A 13,676-nucleotide genomic window follows, 5' to 3' on the forward strand; every position below is an offset into this window, starting at 1 on the left:
AAATCTGAAGTTATGTGGGTACACACACACACACTGTAAATAGCTTGTTGCATAATCCTGCCTGGTGTGTTCAGTGATGTTGCATGCAGTTGTCTGATGGATCCCACACTGGACTTCTGTTTCATGCAATAAGAAGAACAAGAAGAAGAGGCTTAAAAAACCCCTTACAAGCTCTGCCTTTTCTTGATTTTTAAATGGTGGCTTTCAGTAGTAAATTCTGAATGCAGCATGAAGTGCTGCAAAACGTTTTCTTGCTAATGCATCCAGGAGAGAGAAGAGCCAGTTTATATTTGTGAGCTGGTCCTGTGCATCTCGGTGTGTGGAAGCATTAGGAAATGGACTGTGCTGTACTCGAGACCTGAGGTGCTGCAAATCCTTGCCTTGAACAGAATTGCTCCAATGGGGGCTATGGGGAGTTATTGTATTTACAGTTTTGCCACAATATGGTTAGAATAAACACTGCAGTGAAGAGGGGAAAAATTATTCTACACAGAGAAAGTGACATGCTTTCTGTCCCAAGGAGCCTGCTGGTAGGTTTTAGAGACAGTTGTCCTCTGCCTTTTTTTTTATTATTCCCCATTTTAAAGTTTCACTGTTTGTCTTAAGGCACAGATTCAAAACACTGCATTTCCACTTTATACATGTGTTCTCTTAAAAGATTTGTTTAGACAAGGAAACCAATGCTAAGTGTTCTCACTTGAAAGAAATTAAATATATAGAATGATAAGCTGCTGCTAAAATATATAAAAAACACTTAAATTAATAATAAGAACTTGTTCTGAGGCAAAATTCAATTTACTTCCTATTATGCAATCTTTGCATGTAAAGTTGCTTTAATGCAAAATAGCAGCTCATCAAAAATTCTGTTTTATTGGTATCAAAAAATTTATGATATCCTGAGGCATGAGGGGCAGAGAGCAAGGTAGCAAAGCTGTGTCCTTTTACCAAGTTTAGTGCTTTCTTTAAAGAAACATCTCAAACTTATTTCTTCTGCCTTTTTCCCCCGTTGTTGGAGGCAGTGGGTGAAGGTTTATACCAGAGAAAACTCCAGTGCCAATGTCACAGTGCTGCTGCTACACCATTTTAACTGTACCCTCTCTGCAGACTGTGGCTTTTACTGCAATGCCAGGAGATACTGGGACATGTCCACACAATACAGAGCTGGGGTTATTTCTAAACTGGACGTTTTCATGCAGTATTGCAATAACACACGTGGATTGCAAATATACAGGCATTGCTGGTGCCTGTATTTGTCTATTGAAGCCTGCAACCTCCTTCTGATAAAATGTAAAGATCTAATTCTGCTTTAGCCTCGACTTCCCACTAATGAGATTTCATTTATTTCCAGAAAGGTGCTCCTGGCTTTATAAAGGATATTAAACACACAGTGACAAGGGCACTGTGGTCAACACAATTTTTTTTCTGAAGTAAGTGTGGCAAGAAATCGGTGCCAAGCACCTGAAATCTGCATTAATAAAAATAAACAGTACTTACTCCTTCTCCAGTAGAAATTCAGGTATTTATTAAAGGAAGCCACTGACCTCTCACAGGGTTGTGGTGACCAGGCCAAGGTGAGCTGCAGACTGAGAGCAGGGTTCAGCCTGACAAACTCCTCTGGGCTGTGCTGCCTGTCCTCCCATCACACAGCTGGGCCACAGGGCAGCATCACTGACCACCAGGGAATAAATAGCAAGGTGGGAACAGCAGCACAATCCCTTCCAATACTGTGTGTCCATGAATCCTCTTTTATTTCCTATGGAATGGAGGCTGAAACCTTCCTGCTGGTTCAGGGAGCCCATTCACAAAAGAAATTAGAGAGGACAATAAACCTGCCCCTTGCTCCTCAGCTAACTGCTCCTTCCTTGCTCCTGTGCCGTGGTGCACTTTTTACCTAAAGCTTCTGCAAACACAAGAAAGGGAACGTATAATTATAAACACGTCTCTGAGCTAACATGGGCCCTCACAGCTTCCAGATCTGCATTTTCCCTCTATTTAAGGCAGCCAACAATTACAGGAAAGAAAGGGGTTTTGAGTCTGGGATCTCTGCTCATGCCATCCTGAAGGAAAGCTTTTACATTTCTCCTCAGTCTGGTCCCCTCTGGCTCGTTGTCCAATGACATCCAGCTCCACACGTCGTGTTAGTGCAGCTGCAGTGGCAATAATCAGCTCTGAGTGGTGGCTGAGGCTGATAAACTGAGTGCATTCAAGACACCAAAAGAGGGGACTGCTAAACTCCTCCTGACACAGGCCCTCCTTATTTTTATGTCAGCCTTGACCCCTGGATCAAGTGTTTTATTCTGGGTATTGCAGTGGCAGTGCTGCACTGAGTGTGTGTGGATCTCAAGGGCTGAGGAGCACAAATTCATCAGGGCCAGCACTGGTTTTGTACAGTGACAGGCTAACCCACCCCATGGAGGGATGGAAGGGGCAGCAAGGGGGCTTGCTGGCAGGAGATTGTTTTCCAAGGGTATTTTCAGATCCTCATTTCTCTCAAGTCAGACACCCAAAGAGCAGGGTATTAAGCAAATACCTGAGAGCCTCTGGGGCTGTGTAATAAGTGACTCATGCTCAAGTCAGATAGACAGACAGGAATCATGATGATAACAATAATAATAAAGTCTATACCTTTCTGATTTACCAGAACTCTCGTATGCAGTGATTTCTGTCCTGCTGCATGGAAACTAAAACCATGGGGTGAGACAAAAGAAAAAGAATCTTTAAATAGCAGAAAAGTTTAAATTTGAAATAAACAGACCATATAGTCATGTTACTCAGCTCAATAATTAATGAAATAGCTTGGGTAAAATTTAAAACAAAGCAGAGGCATCAGCTGATGTCTGCTTCAGAATCTAAACCCAATGTTCCTACTAAAAAGTCATGTATCTTTTAAAAGAAACCCTTTGCCATAATCTGTTTTCAATTGAAGTCTACAGTAAATATGTAAAGATTACTGAATCACACTGTTTACAGATGAAACAGCTTAAAGGTGAAGTTATTTTTGGTTTAAATCTTCTGTGTTTTAAAATGAAAGGCATTTTTGGAGTAGCTGCTGAAAACCAAAAATACTAAAAAAAAAAAAAAAAGAAAAAAGGAAGAAGATGAAACGTGGCACTGTGAGGGTTAAGCAAGGTCCTAGGATCCAAGTAAATATTTATATGAGTGCTCAAAGAGGGGGGAAAAAATCTCAATATAACCAAAATATAAATCATGGTGCTTTATGTTAGCTGTCAAATTATTCTAGCCCCTGCATTCCAGTACTTGCTCTACTGGTAATGTCACATACAACATGTGGGCTTATGCCCTGGTGCAGGTTTGGCAGGTAATTAAAGTCAGTTGCATGGAGGTTTACACAGACTCCCTCCGACCCACTGAAAGACAAACAACCTGTTAACTGGGAGAGCTGCAAGTGTGCAGAGCTGGATGGGAACAGGGATTCTCACAGGCAGGGGGGAAAGCCTGGCTCTAGGGCGCTGTTTTGCTTCTTGTCTTCAGCCTGAATTAACTCTTTGGGGCTCCTGTAGCCTGTTGTGCTTTGCAGAGACAGTGAAAGTGGGGACCAGCAGAATCAGCAGCCAGTTTGTCAGAGGGCAGAAAATAATAATAAAAGCAAGCCCTGGGGGCTGCTAGCCCTAGAGTCAGGTTTGCCTGCATTCCTGCCCTGGGGGAGACTATTCTTGCTAGAAGTCATCTGTGTGATTTAGTCTCTCTGCTTTGTCCAGCCCCTCTAAATTGGAGACTCCAGTCACAACAGAGGGAATTATTCCCAGCAGCTTCACGGTGCAGCCTGTTCCCCGAGCTGGGAAGGTCCTGGAGGGGGGACTGCAGATGATGCTCAGACTGTGCATCTCACGGCCTTTGATGAAACTTCTTCAAAAAAGACAACCAGGCTCGAACTGGGGAGCTCAGTGCCCTGTTAACACTCATCTTCTCGAGAGGGAGTTTCAGACCTTCCAGCCTTTGGTTCTGCTCTCCCGGTCGGCGGTGTTGGCGGATCTTTGCCCTGGGAGGCTCCCGGTGCCCGCAGGGGCCGGGCACAGGGCTGTGCCGGGGATGGGGAGCGCTGTGAGCCGCGCCCGTGTGAGCGATCCATCCCCGGTGAGTGAGCCGGGCCAGCCCCGCGGCGGGGCCGTGTACACGCCCCGGTTCGGGCCCGGCATTAGCCCGGCACCGGGATGCCGGGGCAGTGCCCTGTGCCATCCAGCCCGCGCACACACACACACACACACACACACACACACACACACACACACACGGGCTGCGGGCAAAGGCTCAGTCCTGCCCCGCACGGGCCGTGTGTCACCGCCTCTCCTCGGGGCTGCAGGAACAGGAGCCGGGCTGTAACGGGGACACCCGGCTGCCGGGATAACCCCACCACAGCACCATCGCACAGGGGCCGGCCAACAGCCACCATCTGTTTAGCTGCCACAGGAGCCATTCATATTCATTTAACAAGTCTCTTATGCTAATCTCCGTCTACATCCTTTCTTATCTTCTAGTCATATACAAAATCAGAGAGCAAGGCCCTTCCTGAATTAGCCCGGATTCCTGTTACTCAGCTTGGGAAATGCTGGTTCCCTGACAGTAAGGGGAAAAAAGCCCTCCAAAACCCCAAAGCATGCAGAGATCAGCTTTTGGAATTGTTTAGGACCATTTGTCTGCCTTAATCAAATGGTGATTTGTCTGTCTGATAGGAGTTTAGATAAAGTTTTCAGCAATTTGCAGTAATTAAATGTGAAAGGGGAAGAAGCAGAGGGTTTCCAGGCAACATGCTGCAGAAGGGGAGTTTTGGAGGAAGGCAGAGAACCCCTTGTTAAACATCTGCCAGTTTGCGTGGAAGGTAATGGTGATTTCCCTGCTCTTGTGGAGTTCCCCCCTCCTCTTCCCTCCCTGCAAAGATGTTCTCCTGTTGTTAAATTCAGCTGGAGGAGAAAGAGAATCTCTGGAGAGCAGGAAAATATTGTCCAAAACAAGATATTGCCTTTGATTACAGCAAGTGACAGATACAAAGAGGGAAAAAAGTCCCAGGGAATGACACTGTCACCTCCTCCACAAGGACTTTGCTCCCATGTCAGAATTATGTAAGGTACAGTGCAATGCTCGGGATATTCAAGACAGTTGTCAAGAGCAAAGTATAAACATTTCCAGCAAATGCACTTAATAGAAATTTGTTTGCCAAGTGCTGCAGCGTCCTTTCTTGGTTATGGCAAGGAAAAGACCTTTTTCATTAAGTGGGAGGAAAAAACCCTCCCCCAGTTAAAACCAAAACAAACCAGCTTAGAACATAAAGCTTTTTCTGGTGTTTTGCTTTGTTACCCATTGGGTCCAGTGGCAGGGGACCCAAAATCTATTTGTCTTCCTATCAGGTATTCCCTTTCACAAATGTTATCTGTGGGAGAACAGCTCCATTTAGAGGTGGCTCAGAGCTGACCAGTGAAGGAATGTGGTGAGTGACCCTGCTGCTGCTGGGATCCAAAGGGGGTGCAGAAGAAATGCAGTGAAGGTCCTGTAGAGCATAAACCACAACCACATTCCTGGAAGAACAGAGTCTGTGGGAATTTGGACATTGGACTTTGCTGGGGCTAGAGGCTGACCCCAGCCTCCAAGGGGGGTTAGGTGCTTCTGCCAGGGGATAGATGAACTCAGGGAAGAGATAATCAGTGGCAATTAAGCTGTAACCAGTATCTGCCTTTGCTTGAATCACTTGCTCCACCCTGAACATGCAGTACAGCAAGGCTGGAATCTCCTCCAGCCAAGAACTTGGGACTCCAGGGAAGGGGTGTGTTCCTCTTCTGAACTAACAACTTCATTCCAAAAGCAACCACAGTTGTCTTGAGCTACTGTCGCCAGCTCAATATGCCTTTAGCAAGAAACAGAAGCTTTCTGTGAATGAAAGGGGCCTGGAGATGATGCTTCTGTTTTAATTAAGTAATATACCCTATAGATTTATGCTTTTTCCTTGAAATCTCAGTTGGCTTCTTTAATTGCTGTTCTCAGTGACACAGTTTAATTCTTTCTCCCTGGCCTGCACTTGCCTTTTCCTCTCACTGAGAACACCCATGAGAACCCTCTCTTGTAGCCTGAGTGCAGGAGGAGCTGCTTTCCATTAGAGAACCTGCTGATGACTCCAAGATGATGTTGGAAAACCCTCCCTGAGTGTGTCCCTCCATGCTCCCACAGGACAGAAGTGTTGGTGGGAGGCCTCTCACCCAATCTCCCACTCCAAACAGGACTGTAGCCAGCACCAGATTGGGTCAGCCATGGCTTTGCCTCAGCAAGTCCTGAAAACCTTCAGGGGTGGAGATCCCACCACCTCTCTGGGTGTCTGTTCCATCCATGTTCTCCCAATTCTATTTCTATGAACTTACCTGTCTACAAAGGAACTCTATTCTACCAGCAGGACAATAACTCCAAGATATATTGCAATATTCCCCATCCTCTGCCCTTCAAACCGAGAACCCCAACACCTATTATGGAAACTAGGAAAATTAAGCCTTCTGTTTAGATCCATAAAAGCCCCAGCAGGCTGTCCCTCCAGCTCACAGGCTGGAGACACCAGTAGCATTAGCAGTAAGTTCTTCAGGCCCCTGGAGTTCTGCTCCTGGGATGCCCAGGAGCAGGTTGCTACCTCTCTTAAGCTTAAGTCTACTTCACACTCATGAAAATCAGGTATTATTCTGCCTCTCCTGGCTTAAGGTTCAATTTGCTAAGGCGTTCTCAGAGCACTCCTATCATATCTCCCAGACGTGGCAGCAGGATTTATGTACCCAGTGCAGAGGTAACGTCCTACCCGTTCACCCAGAGATGATCAGCCTCTTTCCCTCTTTCCTTCCATCTGCCTCAGGTTCCTCTGTGCAGGGCACAGCAGCCTTGCCAGAGCACAGCAGGGAACTAATGGTGCCAGGCCCCTCTGGGAATGGCTGTACAGCTGGGAATGGCTGTTGGTACCTCTGGGACTGGCTGTACATCTGGGAGTGGCTGCCTGTACTTTGGGAATGGTTGCTTGTACCATTGGGAATGACTGTTGGCATCTCTGGGAATGGCTGTACAGCTGGCAACGGCTGCCTGTACCTCTGGGAATTGTTGGTTGTACCATTGAGAATGGCTGTTGGCACCTCTGGGAATGGCTGTTGGTCCCTCTGGGTGCTGGAGCAAACCCAGTCCTTGCCCTCTGCCCCCAGGCAGCCACAGCTGGGGCCTCTGATTGAAAGGAGAGCTTTGAATGCCCAGCCCTGGGACAAAATTCTGCAATTGGCAAGGAGGCAGATGCCAAAATAGGATGGAATGGGGTGGATAATCCCCGTGAGGATGTGATTTAAATTGTTGCTTCATCTCTTACTGGCTAGCATGGGTGGTGTGGTTTTTAGATGGTGATGAGGCTCCTAAAAAAGTTATGAGGATTACAGGGAAAATGTCAGTGTCCTGATATTTTCACCACCAATTAGAGGATTCAGTGGTGATCTGATTGTCATCTAGTCCACAAAGAGAAAAAAAAAATTGCATGGAAGAATAACCCAATACCTACAAATTAGAGGAAGATGGAATACATTCCTCAAAACAGTGAACTTTTTGTCATGATAAAGATAAAATAAAAGGTGATTTGAACCATGAGGACTTACAAAGGTCTAATCCTTTACTTGGAATCTGTAGGGAAAGGGTTGGGTATTTTTCCAAAAGTTGTTTTAATCAAATTAGGAATTAATCCTGACATGTCCTAGGGTCTGTTATACATGTGAAATCAGATTAAATGGTTACAGTGGCTTCTTCTGCTCTTACAATCAATGTAAAAAATGTAATTGCGGTGCTGGTGAAACAGTGAAGAAATATACTGCTGAACTAGAGGGGAGGCTAAAGGACAGATAAAAATATTATGAATTCTAGAACTTATATAATAGATTGCATTCACTTCAGCAAGAATTCCACCATTGTTATTTTTTTCCACATTTAATTTAAAGAGGCAATATCCTTTTAAGCTTTCATTCTTCAGCAGGGTAGATTAAATTTAAAATAGAAAAGTGCTGCAGAATAGATCTGGGGATGTTCAGGGCTGGAGGACAACTTAATGAAGCAGAAACTGAAATACCATACGTCTCCAATAGCTTTAATTTATACAAATATTATCTTTGTGTCTTTCATAACATGATGCAGAGGAGCTCAGAGTACAGTGTAATTCCTTTGCTTTTCAGGATAATTTTATCCATTTTAGTACCTGGGTTTGAAACCAGCCCAATTCAAACCAAAAGAGCTATAAAGGTTTTTTTTTTGCTTTAATTGCTGAAACAGGGCTGCACATATAAAATCAATTTAATGGCTGGAAAAGGCTGCGTGGTGTATAAACAGGGATAAGTGCCAGACTGCCTAGAGCCCAGTCCTGCCCTGGGAATTCCCAGTGGTCAGTGCTGCTGGACGGGGAGAGGCAGGGGCAGAGCTGCCAGGGTCACTCTGTGATGGAAGCTGGGGGCTGACACTGCAACTCTGCAGGTCCAGCATACCCTGCTTCAAACAGCTGGGCTTTGTAGGACCATAGGGGGGTGCACCTTTGCAATTTTTGGACCTTTTTTCACCCCAAATTCAGAAGCAGGTAAATGGAGCAATGACCCTAAACCTCTTGATGAAATAAAGCCAAGAGCAGCAGCAGCAGGAGGGAGCTGGGGTTGAGCACCACTCAAGACAGGATTTATTCCCTGCTGGTGAAGGGTTTTGTGCTGTCACAGGCTCACAGAAAGGTCTGGGTGCAGTAACACCAATATCCCAGCACAGGGACAGTCACAGACAGCCCCTCTGGGGTGGCTCTTCTTGGCCAGGGATGAAGGGCAGTGTCACCAAAGCAGGGGACTTGTTGTGCTGTGGTGCCTGGAGCTCTCCTTGTCCTGCACAGCCCTTCTGGCTGTGTGCAAAAGTGGACAGCACTTGTAGGTCCAAGGCAGTATTTTTTGTGTACTTGACCTTACAGGTATTTTGGGACATTGTTGTACTACTCCATATACTCTGCTTCCAACTTCATCTGTGCTTTTGGTTAAAGTGCCTTCATATGACTTAATTTTCATTTCTGTGGCATGAAACAGTATCTTGTACTAATCTCTGAAAAGCACTTTGAAACTTAAAGAGCATCTAATGTCTAGCACCTTATTTATTCACAGATGTTTGAATCTGCTCAAGACATGTAAAACTGGGTGGTTTTTTTTGCTCAGTGTGTTAGAAGTGGGGAGAAAGAGAGAGAAAGAAAAAACATGTTGCTGGAAGACATCTTCCATCTGAATAAAAGTAGAGTTCATTAGTGAAGAAGGTTCATCTTTTCTTTATTCTTCATGACATGCATTTTCATGGTTGGTTACAAGTCTGGCATTGCTTCTTCCTTCATATGCTGCCAACAGTTTTCTATGATCTTAATTTTCCCCCCTCCATGAAAACCTCAGGAAAAAAAATTCCATACATTAGCCTGCAAGCATTTGATTGACACACAGATTAATGTTACACAATTAAGGAGTGTTATCAGGTGAGTGCTTCAAAAATCACAATATTTCACAGGCAGGCAGGTTTCCTGACACCACTGTAAGTAGAAATACTTTATAAAAATTATTTAGAATCACCATCCATCATCATGAGAAACCTTGTGTTGTGCTAAAATAATTGACAGCTTGATAGCTGCAAAATGTTCCCAATCCAATAAAATACACAGCATTTCCAATAACAACACTGGTGCACGTGGATTTGTGGTGGTTACCAATTTATTATCAAAAATGATGGAGTTCTAATTTAAGAACTATTTGAGTGTATTTCAACTGCATGGTCAATGTCCTTCAAACCATCTCTGATCCAGTCATTTCTTGCCTGAACAAACGAGCCATGAATATGCATATGAGATGTAGCACAGCATGGGCTGCTCTGCCACCTCACAGCCAGAAGGTCATGGGCATAAATCTCCCTGGATGCTGAATGTTCCCTCCACCTCAGGTAGGTGTGGAGCAGCTCCCCAGATTCCTGCCCCATTAAAAGAGAGGAGTAATTGGGTAGAAATCCTCATGTATTCACTCCCCTGTGACTCACAGGGGTGAAAGAGAAGCTGGAATTAAAAGGATGGAGCTGGAAATGAACCTGCCAGGTGCTGGCAGGCAGCTCATCAGCTCCTTCATGTGCACCTAATGGCTCTGCCTCCTCCAGGAGCATGGTGCCACAGCCACCTCAGCTGCCCCTGCCCCTGATCCCTTTCAGCTGGGCTGGGAATGGGTCATACACTCCATATCCCATGCAGGAAACACATTTGGGGGTCAGCAAAAGCTCAGATTGCTGCATCATCAGCAAAAGCCCAGATTGCTGCATCATTGCTGCTGCACCTTCACCCCCTGATCCCTTTCATCTGGGCTGGGAATAGGTCATCTACTCCATAGCCCACACAGGAAACCCTTTTGGGGTCAGCAAAAGCCCAGATTACTGCATCATTCAGGCCCCAGGTGCTGGTGGACAAGCAGCCAGGCAGTGGGCTGGAGGTGATGGAGCACCCTAAGCTCCAGCCAGGCTCTGCCCCCTGCTCTGTCTTCTTCAAACTGCAATGTTTCCTGCTCTTCTCATCCATCCCGAGAAGTTTGCAGGTAGAATGAGCAGAATGGGCTTCTTCTCTACTCAGGAGAATAAAAAAACAACTGGAAGATTCCTCTTTTGCCCATGTGCCTCCCTTTGAGGCCATCCTTTGAGTAATTTGTAGAGATTCTGACCTTGTTAAACAGGGGTTTAAGCTACAGAGAAGCTCTGACATTGATGGGGGCAAAGAAATAAAGCTTCTGATAATTCTAAAAAAGCCCCAAGAAAAATAAGTAAAAGACATGACTGATTTGGAGCTATTCTCTCAGCTACAAGCACACCAAAAGCACTGGGTAAAAATTTTGGATTTTTATTCCAAACTTTTATAAAGGAGAAGTACCTTTGGACTGTTTTTTTGTTTGGTTGTGTTTTTTGGGTTTTAGTTTTTTGTTCTGTGTTTGTTTTTGTTTGTTTTTCTTTTAGTTTTGTTTTTTGTTTTCTCTGGAGACAAACATTTGTTTTAAACAGCCATTGAGACATTTGCAGCAAGGTTCAAATAAAAGGGATTTTCTTTCCCCACCCTGTCCCCAGAATTAATAAGAGAGAGAAGGAACATAATATCCTAGAGTAACAATTAACCTTCAGCCACTTGCCTGTCACACAGCATATGCAGATGCAGGAGGAAGAAAAGTCAGTCCAAAGCACACTGGAGCACCGTCCTTTCCAACTCTTGCCAGAGGACACAGGTTTATAAAAAAGGTTTATAAAAGAGTCCATGGAAAAACTGCACCAAATTCTACAAGAAGCTCCTGAGACACAGAGGTAAATGTGGTCAGCCTTCTTCAAGGTCTCACTGCAATAGGAGAACTTCCTACAGGAATTTTCCTAACACCTGGGTGATTGAAAAAATAGCTGTAATTATATATAGAACTCACTATGTAATTATGTATTTTACTATATATGTATATAGCCATGTTTATAGTTGTACACATAATAGTAATAAAGATCATTGTCACTCACTTTGGAGCTACCTGACTTTTTTCTTGAGATGAGCTCAGCAAACTTCAAGAACTTCTGCTTGGCCCCCTGAAAATGCAGTTCAGGTTTTCCAGCAGTAACCTAGGAAGGGCTCTGGGTAGCTCTTAGACATTGAATTTCTGCACAGTTCAGCAGAGAAATCAGGATCTGAAACTTAAGGATCCAGTGTGGATTCCCTGTCTCCTGCTCTGTGTGGTATTGTCGCTCTGTTCACCAGCAGTGGAAAAACTTCCACGTTCCAAATTGTAGCAATTGTTGTCAGAAGGACATTTTTGTTTTCGGAGAGGTGTTTTGTTTTAACCTGTGCTATACACAATTATTCCAAGAAAAGAAATATTATAGTAGGTTGTTGCATTATGTAGATAGTATGCAGAATTGTATTATAATTTCCAGGGGGAAGAAGTCCAACACCCATCAGGAGTTATTCAAGATGACTAAATATATCCACTGGTCTTAAATTCAGGCAGTGGGCTGGTCTCACCACTGCATGAAATAAATCTGGGCAGGTCAGGTTGGCTTTTAAAACCCCCTTTTCTTCACCCAACCTGGCTTAGACAACTTCACTCAAATATTTTCTTTCACACGTTGCTGGCAAAAGCATCAAAACCCTCCCTGGGTTTATATTACTGCTGACAAATCACAGTAATTCATGATCAGAGCTACAGTAGTTATTCAGTGCAACTAGTGCAGCCACGGGGGCTGAGAGTGACTGACAGCACTGCAAAAAATTACCTGCTAGAATTTCTTAGAGCTGCCAAGTAATTTGGGTTAACAGCTCTTTCCCTTGAAGAAGAACATTGCTGAGAGGGTTGGCCCCATGGTAGCTCAGCTCAAGATCAGCCCCAGCAATCAGAGGAGCAGGATGACCAGGATTAAATTGGCCACAGACGTCTGTGATGTTGAAAAAGTTATTGTCAATGGGAAAAAAAACCACCCCAGACTGAAGACAATTTAACAGCTGTCCAAGCATCCCTGGTTAATGGAGGAGTTTATTCCTGGCAGTGATAACAAACAGGACAATATCCTCACCTTTCCCCACAGGCACCTGCAATATTCCATGCATGGGGATGAGCCATGGCAGGCCCCTGGGAGGGGAGAATCCTCACAGACCTTGCTGCCACAGACATTTCACAGCTTACAAAATGACACTGTTCTTCAGAATAGTGGTTTAAACTTATAATATTTAAACATTAATAATCTGCTTGTAATGGAAAGTCAAACATCCAGCATCATCACTTCAAGTTATAAACCAGTTCTGCCCAGGAGAAATCTCAGAGAGTCTCAAAGTTTAACCAGGTTTCAGAATTACTGGAGGACAACCAGTCACAGCCTGGATTCTTTGTTCGATTTTACCTTCCTTTTTTCAAGGGTTTAATGTTGCTGTATTTTGATCCTTCACATTTTAAACCCTCGGTTTTCAACTGGCAGCTTCTGGCTTTTCCAACCAGTGTTTCCAATACCTTTACAAACTGGGGTATTGTCTGATGGACTGCACCTTCAGAGCCTCTTTTTAGGGGAGCAGAGCTGAGACTTTTATTCCAGGCTTTGCTTCATGACACAAGGATCTTTTGTGGGCACTTTTCTCTTTTTCTTTCTAGGATTCCTTACACTAAAATAGAAGTTACTTTAGAGAAGAAAAAAAAAAAAAGGTACAAGACTGTTCTTTGTGTATTCAGCTTGCTAACTGTCATGATTTTATGAGGAGTCTCCTGACACCTGGCATTTTTCTTAAAACCCTAGACCTTGGAGTTATATGGATATACCAGATTTCCAGCATTAATTAAGAGAAGAAGGTTTCCAGCCAGCATGGATGTGGCAAAAAACTGAAAACGGTGAACCCTGAGAGTAGAAAAGAAGAGCCCTTAAACTGCTTGTAAAAAAGCTCATGTTTTAGGAGGTAAAATCCTAATTTCTGGAGGGAAGGGAGGCATGGAGGATAGAAAAGCCTTGCCCAGCATTGAATTATGATACCCCTGTCCCTGCAGGACATCCTCTGTTTTTATTGTGTAAGGCTAATTGGAGGTAGAAGCCATCCAAACCTACAATAGGAAATGAGATGTGGGGAAACCTCACACCCAGCAGACAGGATTAAAAGCAGTTTCCTTGAATCCCAGCCCACCTCC

Source organism: Zosterops lateralis (assembly GCF_965231275.1).
Source record: "Zosterops lateralis genome assembly, chromosome: 16".
In the NCBI taxonomy this organism is placed as follows: Eukaryota; Metazoa; Chordata; class Aves; order Passeriformes; family Zosteropidae; genus Zosterops; species Zosterops lateralis.